This window comes from Apodemus sylvaticus, chromosome 2 (genome assembly GCF_947179515.1).
Source record: "Apodemus sylvaticus chromosome 2, mApoSyl1.1, whole genome shotgun sequence".
Taxonomy (NCBI): Eukaryota; Metazoa; Chordata; class Mammalia; order Rodentia; family Muridae; genus Apodemus; species Apodemus sylvaticus.
This window is the reverse complement of record NC_067473.1, coordinates 144257662-144269800: the sequence shown is the minus strand read 5'-3', so window position 1 is coordinate 144269800 and position 12139 is coordinate 144257662.

The window sequence follows — 12139 nt, the reverse complement described above, 5'->3', positions numbered from 1 at the left end:
GATCAAGCCTTTCTAGGACCTGGGACCTCTCCCCTCCTTCTTCTTGGGGATCATTTGTTATGTTAATTGTGTCTTGAGTATTCAGAGCTTCTGGGCTAATTAATATCCACTTATCAGTGACTGCATTCCATATGGATTCTTTTGTGATTGGGTTATCCCACTTAGGATGATATTTTCCAATTCCAACCATTTGCCTAAAAATTTCATGAATTCATTGTTTTTAATTCCATTTTGTAAATATACCACATTTTCTGTATCCATTCCTCCATTGAGGTACATCTGGGTTCTTTCCAGCTTCTGGCTATAATAAATAAGACTGCTATGAACATAGTGGAGTATGTGTCCTTATTGCATGCAGGGGAATCCTCTGGGTATCTTCCCAGGAGTGGTATAACAGGGTCCTCTGGAAGTGTCATGCCCAGTTTTCTGAGGAACCACCAGACTGATTTCCAGAGTAGTTGTACCAGCTTGCAATCTCACCAGCAGTGGAGGAGTGTTCCTCTTTCTCCACTTCCTTGCCAACACTGCTGACTCCTGAGTTTTTAATCTTAGCCATTCTGACTGGTGTGAGGTGAAATCTCAGGGTTGTTTTGACTTCCATTTCCCTAATGATTAATGATGTTGAACATTTCTTAAGGTGCTTCTCAGCCATTCGAAATTCTTCAGGTGAAAAGTCTTTGTTTAGCTCTGTACCCCATTTTTAATAGGGCTATTTGGCTTTCTGAAGTCTACCTCCCTGAGTTCTTTGTATATATTGGATATTAGCCCTCTGTTGGATGTAGGGTTGCTGCCACATTCTTGCTTGTGTCCCCCCAGAATCCCTGAGAGACTATTTCTTTTTTTTTCTTTTTTTCCCTTTTTTTATTCGATATATTTTTTATTTACATTTCAAATGATATCCCCTTTTCTGGCTCCCCACTCCCCGAAAGTCCCATAAGCCCCCTTCCCTTCCCCTGTTCTCCCACCCACACCTTCCCACTTCTCTGTTCTGGTTTTGCCCTATACTGCTACACTGAGTCTTTCCAGAACCAGGCCACCCCTCTGTTCTTCTTGCACCTCATTTGATGTGTGGATTATGTTTTGGGTATTCCAGTTTTCTAGGTTAATATCCACTTATTAGTGAGTGCATACCATGATTGATCTTTTGAGACTGGGTTTCCTCACTTACTATGATGTTCTCCAGCTCTATCCATTTGCCTAAGAATTTCATGAATTCATTGTCTCTAATGGCTGAATAGTACTCCATTGTGTATATATACAACATTTTTTGCATCCATTCTTCTGTTGAGGGATACCTGGGTTCTTTCCAGCTTCTGGCTATTATAAATAGGGCTGCTATGAACATAGTGGTGCATGTATCCTTATTACATGGTGGGGAATCCTCTGGGTATATGCCCAGGAGTGGTATAGCAGGATCTTCTGGAAGTGAGGTGCCCAGTTTTCTGAGGAACTGCCAGACTGATTTCCAGAGTGGTTGTACGAATTTTCAACCCCACCAGCAGTGGAGGAGTGTTCCTCTTTCTCCACATCCTCGCCAACACCTGCTGTCTCCTGAATTATTAATCTTAGCCATTCTGACTGGTGTAAGGTGAAATCTCAGGGTTGTTTTGATTTGCATTTCCCTAATGACTAATAAAGTTGAGCATTTTTTAAAGATGTTTCTCCGCCATCTGAAGTTCTTCAGGGAAAATTCTTTGTTTAACTCTGTACCCCATTTTTTAATAGGGTTATTTGGTTTTCTGGGGTCTAACTTCTTGAGTTCTTTGTATATATTGGATATTAGCCCTCTATCTGATGTAGGGTTGGTGAAGATCTTTTCCCAATTTGTTGGTTGCCGATTTTTCCTTTTGATGGTGTCCTTTGCCTTACAGAAACTTTGTAATTTTATGAGGTCCCATTTGTCAATTCTTGATCTTAGAGCATATGCTATTGGTGATCTGTTCAGAAACTTTCCCCCTGTACCGATGTCCTCAAGGGTCTCCCCCAGTTTCTTTTCTATTAGCTTCATTAGCTAATAGAGACTTCCCCAGTTTCATTTCTATTAGCTTTATGTGGAGGTCCTTGATCCATTTGGAGTTGAGCTTAGTACAAAGGAGACAAGGATGGATCAATTCGCATTCTTCTGCATGCTGACTTCCAGTTGAACCAGCACCATTTGTTGAAAAGGCTATCTTTTTTTCCATTGGATGTTTTTAGCCCCTTTGTGGAGGATCAAGTGGCCATAGGTGTATGGGTTCATTTCTGGATCTTCAATCCTGTTCCATTGATTCGCCTGCCTGTCACTGTACCAATACCATGCAGTTTTTTAACACTATTGCTCTGTAGTATTGCTTGAGGTCGGGGATAATGATTCTCCCAGAATTTCTTTTGTTGTTGAGAATAGTTTTAGCTATCTTGGGTGTTTTGTTATTCCAGATGAATTTGAGAATTGCTCTTTCTAACTCTATGAAGAATTGAGTTGGGATTTTGATGGGTATTGCATTGAATCTGTTTATTGCTTTTGGCAAAATGGCCATTTTAACTATATTAATCCTGCTGATCCATGAGCATGGGTGGTTTTTCCATTTTTTGAGGTCTTCTTCCATTTCCTTCTTCGGAGTCTTGAAGTTCTTGTCATACAGATCTTTCACATGTTTGGTAAGAGTCACCCCAAGGTACGTTATACTGTTTGTGGCTATTGTGAAGGGTGTCATTTCCCTAATTTCTTTTTCAGCCTGCTTATCCTTTGAGTATAGGAAGGCTTCTGATTTGCTTGAGTTGATTTTATAACCTGCCACTTTGCTGAAGTTGTTTATCAGCTGTAGGAGTTCTCTAGTGGAGTTTTTTTGGGTCACTTAGATAGACTATCATATCATCTGCAAATAATTATAGTTTGACTTCTTCCTTTCCAATTTGTATCCCTTATGTTGTCTAATTGCCCGAGCTAGTACCTCAAGTACAATATTGAAAAGATAAGGAGAAAGGGGGCAGCCCTGTCTAGTTCCTGATTTTAGTGGGATTGCTTCAAGTTTCTCTCCATTTAGTTTAATGCTGGCTACCGGTTTGCTGTATATTGCTTTTACTATGTTTAGGTGTGGGCCTTGAATTCCTGACTTTAAGCATGAAAGGATGCTGAATTTTGTCAAATGCTTTTTCAGCATCCAATGAAATGACCATGTGTTTTTTTTTTTCTTTGAGTTTCTTTATGTAGTGGATTGCAGTGATGGATTTCTGTATATTGAACCAACCCTGCATCCCTGGGATAAAGCCTACTTGATCATGGTGGATGATCTTTTTTATGTGTTCTTGGATTCGGTTGGCAAGAATTTTATTGAGTATTTTTGTATCGATGTTCATAAGGGAAATTGGTCTGAAGTTCTCTTTCTTTGTTGGATCTTTGTGTGGTTTTGGTATCAGCGGAATTGTGGCTTGTAGAAGGAATTGGATAGTGTTCCTTCTGTTTCTATTTTGTGGAATAGTTTGAAGAGTGTTAGGTCTTCTTTGAAGGTCTGATAGAATTCTGCACTGAAACCATCTGGTCCTGTGCTTTTTTTGGTTGGAAGACTTTCTATGACTCCTTCTATTTCTTTAGGGGTTATGGGACTGTTTAGATGATCTATTTGGTCCTGATTTAATTCTGGTATTTGGTATCTGTCTAGGAAATTGTCCATTTCCTCCAGATTCTCCAGGTGTGTTGAATATAGGCTTTTGTAGTAGGATCTGATGATTCTTTGGATTTCCTCAGTTTCTGTTGTTATATCCCCCTTTTCATTTCTAATTTTGTTAATTTGGATACTTTCTCTGTGCCCTTTGGTCAGTCTGGCTAAGGGTTTATCTATCTTGTTGATTTTCTCAAAGAACCAGCTCCTGGATTCGTTGATTCTTTGTATGGTTCTCTTTGTTTCTACTTGATTATTTCAGCCCTGAGTTTGATGATTTCCTGTCTTCTACTCCTCCTGGGCGAAATAGCTTCTTTTTGTTCTAGGGCTTTCAGGTGTGTTGTTAAGCTGCTAGTGTATGCTCTCTCCATTTTCTTTTTGGAGGCACTTAGGGCTATGAGTTTTCCTCTTAGCACTGCTTTCATTGTGTCCCAAAGATTTGGGTATGTTTTGCCTTCATTTTCATTAAATTCTAAAAAGTCTCTGATTTCTTTCTTTATTTCTTCTTTGGCCAAGGTGTCATTGAGTATTGTTCAGCCTCCATGCATTTGTGGGCTTTCTGTTGTTTGTGTTGCTATTGAAAACCACTCTTACTCCATAGTGATCTGATAGGAGGCATGGGATTAGTTCGATCTTCTTGTATTTGTTGAGGTCTGTCTTGTGACCAATTATATGGTCGATTTTGGAGAAGGTACCATGAGGTGCTGAGAAAAAGGTATATTCTTTTGCTTTAGGGTGAAATGTTCTATAAATATTATTCAAATACAGTTGGTCCAAAGCTTCAATTAGTTTTACTGTGTCCCTGTTTAGTTTCTGTTTTCCTGATCGGTCGGTCCATTGAGGAGAGTGGAGTGTTGAAGTCACCCACAATTTTTGTGTTAGGTGCAATATGTGCTTTGAGCTTTAGCAAAGTTTCTTTTATGAATGAGGGTGCCCTTGCATTTGGCATATAGATGTTCAGGATTGAAAGTTCTTCTTGGTGGATTTTTCCTTTGACCAGCAAGAAGTGTCCTTCTCTGTCTCTTTTGATGATTTTAGGTTGAAAGTCAATTTTATCTGATATTAGAATGGCTACTCCGGCTCCCGAGACCATTGGCTTGTAAAATTGTCTTCCAGCCTTTTACTCTAAGGTAGTTTTTATCTTTGACACTGAGGTGTGTCTCCTGTATGCAGCAAAATGTAGGGTCCTGTTTCCTTATCCAGTCTGTTAGTCTATGAATTTTTATTGGGGAATTGAGTCCATTGACGTTAAGAGATAGTAAGGAATAGTGATTATTACTTCCTGTAATTTTTGATGTTATTTTTATATTTGAGTGATTATTTTCTTTTGGGTTTGATGAAACAAAGTAAATATCTTGCCTTTTCCAGGGTGTAGTTTCCCTCCTTGTATTGGAGTTTTCTTCCTATTATTCTTTGCAGAGCTGGGTTTGTGGAAAGATATTGTGTGAATTTGGTTTTGTCATGGAATATCTTGGTTTCTCCATCTATGGTGATTGAGAGTTTTGCTGGGTATAGTAGTCTTGGCTGACATTTGTGTTTTCTTAGAGTCTGCATGAGATCTGCCCAGGATCTTCTAGCTTTCATGGTCTCTGGTGAGAAGTCTGGTGTGATTCTGATAGGTCTTCCTTTATATGTTACTTGGCCTTTTTCTCTTACTGCCTTTAATATTCTTTCTTTGTTTAGTACATTTGGGGTTTTGATTATTATGTGACGGGAGGTATTTCTGCTCAGGTCCAGTCTGTTTGGAGTTCTGTAGGCTTCTTGTATGTTCATGGGCATCTCTCTCTTTAAGTTGCGAAAGTTTTCTTCCATAATTTTGTTGAAGATATTTGCTGGCTCTTTCAGTTGTAAATCTTCACTCTCATCTATACCTATAATCCTTAGGTTTGGTCTTCTCATTGTGTCCTGGATTTCCTGGATGTTCTGGGATACAAGCTTTTTGCATTTTGCATTTTCTTTGACTGTTGAGTCAATGGTTTCTATGGTATCTTTGGCATCTGAGATTCTTTCTTCCATCTCTTGTATTCTGTTGTTGATATCTGCATCTATGGCCCCTGATTTCTTCTCAAGGTTTTCTATCTCCAAAGTTGTCTCCCTTTGTGATTTCTTAGTTGTTTCTACTTCTGTTTTTAGATCCAGGATGGTTTTGCTCAGTTCCACCATTTGTTTGTTTGTGTTTTCCTTTAATTCTTTAAGAGATTTTTGTGTTTCCTCTTTCATGACTTCTGCCTGTTGACTCAAGTTCTCCTGCATTTCTTTAAGTTTTTTTTTTTTTTTTTTTTGCGTTTCTTCTTTATTGGTTTCTATCTCTTGAGCCTTATTCTCCTGAATTTCTTTAAGTGATTTTTGTGTTTCCATTATACGGGTTTCTAGCTTATTCATGTTCCCTTGTATTTCTTTAAGAGACTCCTTTATGTCCTTTTTGTGTTCTTCTAACAGCATCATGACCAGTGATTTTAAATCCAAATCTTGTTTTTCTGGTGTGTTGGCATAACCAGGACTTGCTGATGTTGGAGAGTTTGGTTCAGACGCTGCCATATTGCCTAGATTTCTGTTAGTGGCATTCCTGCATTTGCCCTTTGCCATCTTGTTCTCTGACATTAGTTGGTCTTGTCTCTGGCTGGTGTTTGAGCCTCCTGTGAGGCTGTAGGGCTATTTCTGCAACACTGGATGGCTGGGTTTCTCCTGTTGCAGATAGCTGATGTGCTGTCCTCCTCTTGGGTGCCCTTTTAGCTCTAGTGTGCCTTGTCCCAGATTGTGTCTGTGAACCAGATGGTGCCTGTTTGCTCCTTCAGGGAGTGCTGATGTTGTATGCTGCGGGACCTTTTCCGAGTACTGATCACTCTACTGGGCAGCCAATCTCCCAGCCGGGTTGGTGCACACAAGGCCAGCCTAGCAGCTCAGGCCCCCAGTCTAGGCAAAAGCCTGGGAGGCCAAGGTCTGAGCAAAGTTCCCCTCAGGCTATGACTGCTAATTGGTTCTGTCAGGTGGATGGCAGTGTGCGTGCCCTCCCTGAAAGTGCCGGAGAGTCTGCTGGGCTAACAACCTCCTTGCCAGGTTGGCACACAGATGGCCCACCAAGCAGCCCAGGTCCTGGGGGCAGTCCAGGGCCTGTAGGGCCTAGACCCCCCTGCTATGTTAGCCTCGGGCTATGACTCTTAGCTGACTTTGCCTGCTGGAACTCTGTTTGCATGCTGGGCTGGGCAAACAACCTCCTGGCCGGGTTGGCACCCTGATGCCTCCCCCCAACAGCCCAGGGCCTGGGTGCAGGCCAACGCCCATCAGGCTTAGACCCCCCCCCCCCCCCCCCCGAATGTTAGCCTCGGGTTATGTTTGTGTACCTCAGGCTATCTGATCTCTCTGGCATCCGAGAACCAATATGGCGGAGAGTCTCTTGTAACTGACTGGTGGGAGGCAGAGTTCTGATGTGGATTCTGTGCGGTGAAAGGTGCTGTAAATCTGTTGCTGCTTGCAGCCTGGCTGGCCAGCGATGGTCCAGTGGTAGTGGGCACAGGGTCTGCCTGGACCCTGTCACCTTGGTTCCACTGCTGATGGCCCTTCCTCTGGACCAGCAGCTGCTGTTGCTGCTGCTGTTGCCGCTGCCACCGCAGCAGCCGCCAGAACTGAGAGCCTATTTCTGTGAGATATATACCTAATAGAATACACCTTTCATTCATCTTCACCAATGTTGGATTGTAAATTGCTTTGGCAAATTCCTGTCTGTAGTAACACTTCTATTAGATTCCTGCTTCTGTATATTGATAGATCTTGACCAATGTTAGACATCTTGGCCCTTTTTTAATCTTGGGCCTCTCCGAGCAGGATTCAGTAGTATTAGTTTACAGCTTTGGTTGGATTGCTGTCATGATCAATGAGTCTTAGCATCTTTAAAAATGCTTTTATTATAAAAATATTGGACAGACAGTACTGGAATACCCCCATTTTTGTCCCCCACACGCCAGCACAATTTCTTCTAATTTCAACCTCTTGCACCTGTGTAGCGCATTTACGAGAACAAATGGCCCCTGTTAATGACTTATTACTAACCGAGTCCATGATTTACACTAAAATTTGCTTTTGGTGTGCATGTTTCTGTGGGGTTCGGCCAGTGTGTGGTGTGCTTGTTCACATGAGAGCACATAGCTGCAGAGCTACTTTATTGCCCTAGAAATTGATCCATCTTCAAGTTCTCTGCATCCTTTACAAACACTGGCCTTCCCCCCCCCCCACTGTCTCTGTGGTTTTGGCTTTCTAGGGATGTCATGTAATTGGCCTCACACTGGAAAGCAGATCTTCAGGTTGGCTTCTTCTGTCACTAGAAATGTGCGGGTTTCCTGTAGGTCTCCTTGTGGCTTTTAAACCACTGATTAGTGCTGAGTTGCTCAGCCCCCCATCCCCCCCTTCCCCGCATTTCCTCGTTCATCCTCTCACACACTGAAGAACACCTGAACAGCTTGCACATTTTGGCAGTTACATAACCTTAAAAGCTGCTAGAAACAGCACACACAGGCTTTGTGGAGCCCAATTTCTCAGCTCATTCAAGTAAACAGAAGACTGTGGGGTTTCTGGACTGTGTAATAAGAGCACACAGCCAGTAAGAAGCTGCTGAATTCCCTCCCAGAGTGCTGGGATGTTTTCTCTTGCACCCTCATCGATGCGACTGCCCGTGGCTTCACACCCTCATCAGCGTTTGCCATTGTCAGGGGTTGGATTTTGGCCATTCTAATATGCAACTAGTGCATCTTGTTCTAATTTGCAATTCTGTAGGGACATATAAATTTGAGACTCTTTTCATGTGCTTATTTGCCATCTGCATGTCTTCATTGATGATTGTTTGATTGGGACTTTGCCTGGCTTAAAACTGCTGTTTCTTTGCTGCTGAATTCATGGGCTTTTGTATATTTGGATAGGAGACATGTCTTCTGTAAACATCTCTTCTCATTCTGTGGCTTGTTTCTTTGTGTTCTTAACAATACCTAGATCAAAAACTTTCAGCTTTATCTAACCAAGTCCAAATTATCAATTAAAAATTACATTTTTTTGTGTGAATGTGTATGTGTACATGTGTATGTATACATGTATATGTGGTGTGTGTGTGTGTGTGTGTGTGTGTGTGTACAGTATGCATGTGAAAGTCAGAGGACAACTGGCAGAACTTGGTTCCCTTCTCTAGCATGCGAGTCCTGGAATCAATCTCAGGCAGTCAGGCTTGGCAGCGGGTCCCAGGGGATCCAATGCCCTCTCCTGGCCATTGTGGGCACCTGCACACATGTGGCATTCACTGACACAGACACACATGCCTATATATACACCTAAAAATAATAAAAGCAAGTCTATTTTAAAAAAGAGAGAGAATTTAATGAGGGTACTATTTATAAAGGGGGCAGGCTAATGGAATTTAAGAAGGGACCTGGGGTTGGCAGGAGGTGGGGACCTCTAAGACTTCTAACTCCACAGATCAAGGGAGGCAAGTGGACCCAGAGGGAAAGTGGAAGAAGGTCGTTGTGCAAAAGGGGAGCCTTTGCACAGAGACATGTATTGAGTGCTATGACCAGGAGAGGGGTCGCTGGGGACTGAAGGCCTGACCACCCCAGTTTCCTGCTAGTGTGGAGAGCACCAAAGTCTAGCAGGAAGCCAGAGGGCAGGAGGCTGAATGGTGGAAGTCTTAGAAGATCAGCCCTGTGGGGTGAGATCAGGGGAAGAAACCCTCAGTTGAACACAGTTGTGGTTAAGTCTGTTTTCCTGGATGCATGAGCCTGTGTAGGCTCTGTCCCTACAGGGCTTGTGGCCTGCTTGTCTGCAGCCCAGCCATGTTGCTTCAGAACTGTATCAGTGAGGGTGTGTCTCCTCACCCAGTTTTCCACAGGACTTCTGTTCTTCCACATCATATTTTCAAATCTGCCTGCTAATATTCATAAAAATCTCCTGAAACCTTAATCAAGATTGCATTGATTATGGGAAGATGGTTGAGATATTAACAGTGTGAGACTTCTTATCAAGAATACAGATTATGCCCATATTCTGTGTCTTATCTATATATCTCCTGATAAAATTTTATTATTTCCCTATAGAGGGCTTTCATGTCTTTCATTAACTTTCATTTCTAGGCACTTTCTAGTTTTGTTGCTATGGTAAATGCCTTCTGGTTTGTGAGTGCTAGTGTCTCCCTGGTGCTCATGCATAAGCAGACAGCAGAGCTGCTCACTGTAGGCCAAGCAAATTGACTCACTTATCTTAGCAATCTAAACACGCACCAGAAGAACGGGGGAGATGGTTCAGTGGGTAAAGTGCTTGCTCTACAGCCATGAGGACCTGAGTTCAGGTTCCCAGCACCCACATAAAATCTGGGTACGGTGGTGTGCCTTTGCAACCCCAGAGCTGCAGCCAGTACTGATGCAGATACCTGAAATGCACCTCTCTAGAGTCAGTGAGAGACCTGCTGGCAAAGAACTCAGAGGTATTTTGGAAATTTTGTGTGTTTGTCTTTGTCTTATATTGCTCTGTTTGGACATTTTTCTATCTTACCAGGTCTTCTGCTTGTATATTACGATTTCTGATTGTGTGTGTGTGTGTGTGTGTGTGTGGTGTACCTATGATTTTCTGGTGTTCTTTGTTTCTTCTTTTGTTTTGTTTTGTTTTATCCTTTTCTGTATTTTTTATTTGCCTGTTTGTTTTCTTAAGAGAGATAAAAAGAAGGTAAGGTGTTCAAAAGGTAGGGGGGTGGGATGGATCTGGGAGGAGATGAGGGAGGAAAGACTATTAGAAAATATTACGTGAAGAAAACTTTTTTTTTCAATTATAAAAACAGCAAAAGAAAAACAGTGGAGAGTGGCAAAGAATCCAGAAGTTGACCTCTGGCCCCTATATACACATGGATAAGTGAATGGTCCACACACATATATGCAAATATACTATACATACACACCCAACTTACCTGAAAGTTCTCTAGAATTTCCTATGGAGATAAACATATCTATACTAAAATGGTGGGTCTTTATTTTTATCATTTGTAATTATATGTAGGTATGTGCATCTGCATGTGCACATGTATGTGTAAGTGCAGATATTTGCAGAAGCTGGAAGCTTTGAATTCCTTGGAACTGTGATTACAGACAGCCGTGAGCCACGTGGCACGGGTGCTAGGAATTGAGCTCAGGTCCCCTGGCAGAACAGAAGTGCTGTTAGCCTCTGGGCCATCTCTCCAGCATCCTCCCACTCTTATGTTTAGTGTTCTGCACTGCATAGAACTTCGTGAGGACATATTAGCACATAACCTCAACTTGTACCTGGTTTTGAAGGGACCGCTGCCAATGTTCCGAACTATTTGCCATGATACGATCTAAGTTCTTACAGAAGACCTTTGTTTCATGTCAGTTGTCAATATTTTTTTGTCTTTAACACAAAAATATTTGGATTTTTGTCAAATGCTGTTACTGCTAGGTTATCACTAGCGCTTTCTTCCTACTTCTTTTTGAAGGATTGAGTCATGAATTGCTGAATTCCTGCCCATGTTTAAGGCCCTGGAAAACCTCCCAACGTTCTGTTGTATGGAATCCTTTCTCCTCTCCTTTTATTCAGTAGCCAGTCTCCACACAGATGAGGACTGTACATTTAATGTGTGCATCCCTCAGTGGACAGTGGACCGGTCCATAGTTGTGTTAACATGTTGGCTTAGTCACTGGGTCTTTAGTACGGTACCTAATAATTTCGGTTCTGTAGTTTCCTGTTTACATGTCTTTGCCTCTCCAGTAGACGAGAATCTTCACTGGCACAGTGGACATGATTTTTATTATTATTACCCTAGGGCCCATCATTATTACCCTAAGGTCCATTTCATTACATTCATTGGCTGAATGTATCTTTCCTCTCTTTGGGAAACCCTCATTTTCCTCTCAGAATTCTATGAGTGGTCAATCTCTCTTTAAGGTCCCATTTGAAGTTTGTTTTCTTCTTACTCACGGGGACCCAGCAAGGCATGTTGGCTAAGGAAAAAGGAATTTAGTCCTTTGCTCCATAGCAATTTTTGAAAAGTGATTTTGTAATTGTCTGGTCTTGGCTAGCCAGGAACAGAGGATGAAGAAAGAAGCCATAAAGAACATTCCTTTCTGCAGTGGAAACTGAATCCAGGGCCAGCGGCCAGGGAGTCAGTCTTTGCCTTCTGTACAGCCCTGTCTCATAAGTACTCTCTCCTTTCTCACTGTTTGGAGAATTCTAAATTATCAGTAAGTTTATCGGACTCTCCTGCTTAAATGGTTAAATGGACTTCTGTGTCCTGGGGACAATACCCTCAGAGTTTTTCAAAGTGACTTTAGAGCTTCCTGCCTGTTCTGGAGAGAGATTCCAGTCTCATTCCTGGCCCTTTAGAATTTGTTTCATACCTTAAAAGAAGGAATCCACATTTGACAGTTAGCAGCAGGAGAACAGAACAACTATCTCTTCTCTCACCCTTACACCTATCCAAACACCCATTCCCCTAGTATTCAGGTGTTGTACTCAGCACT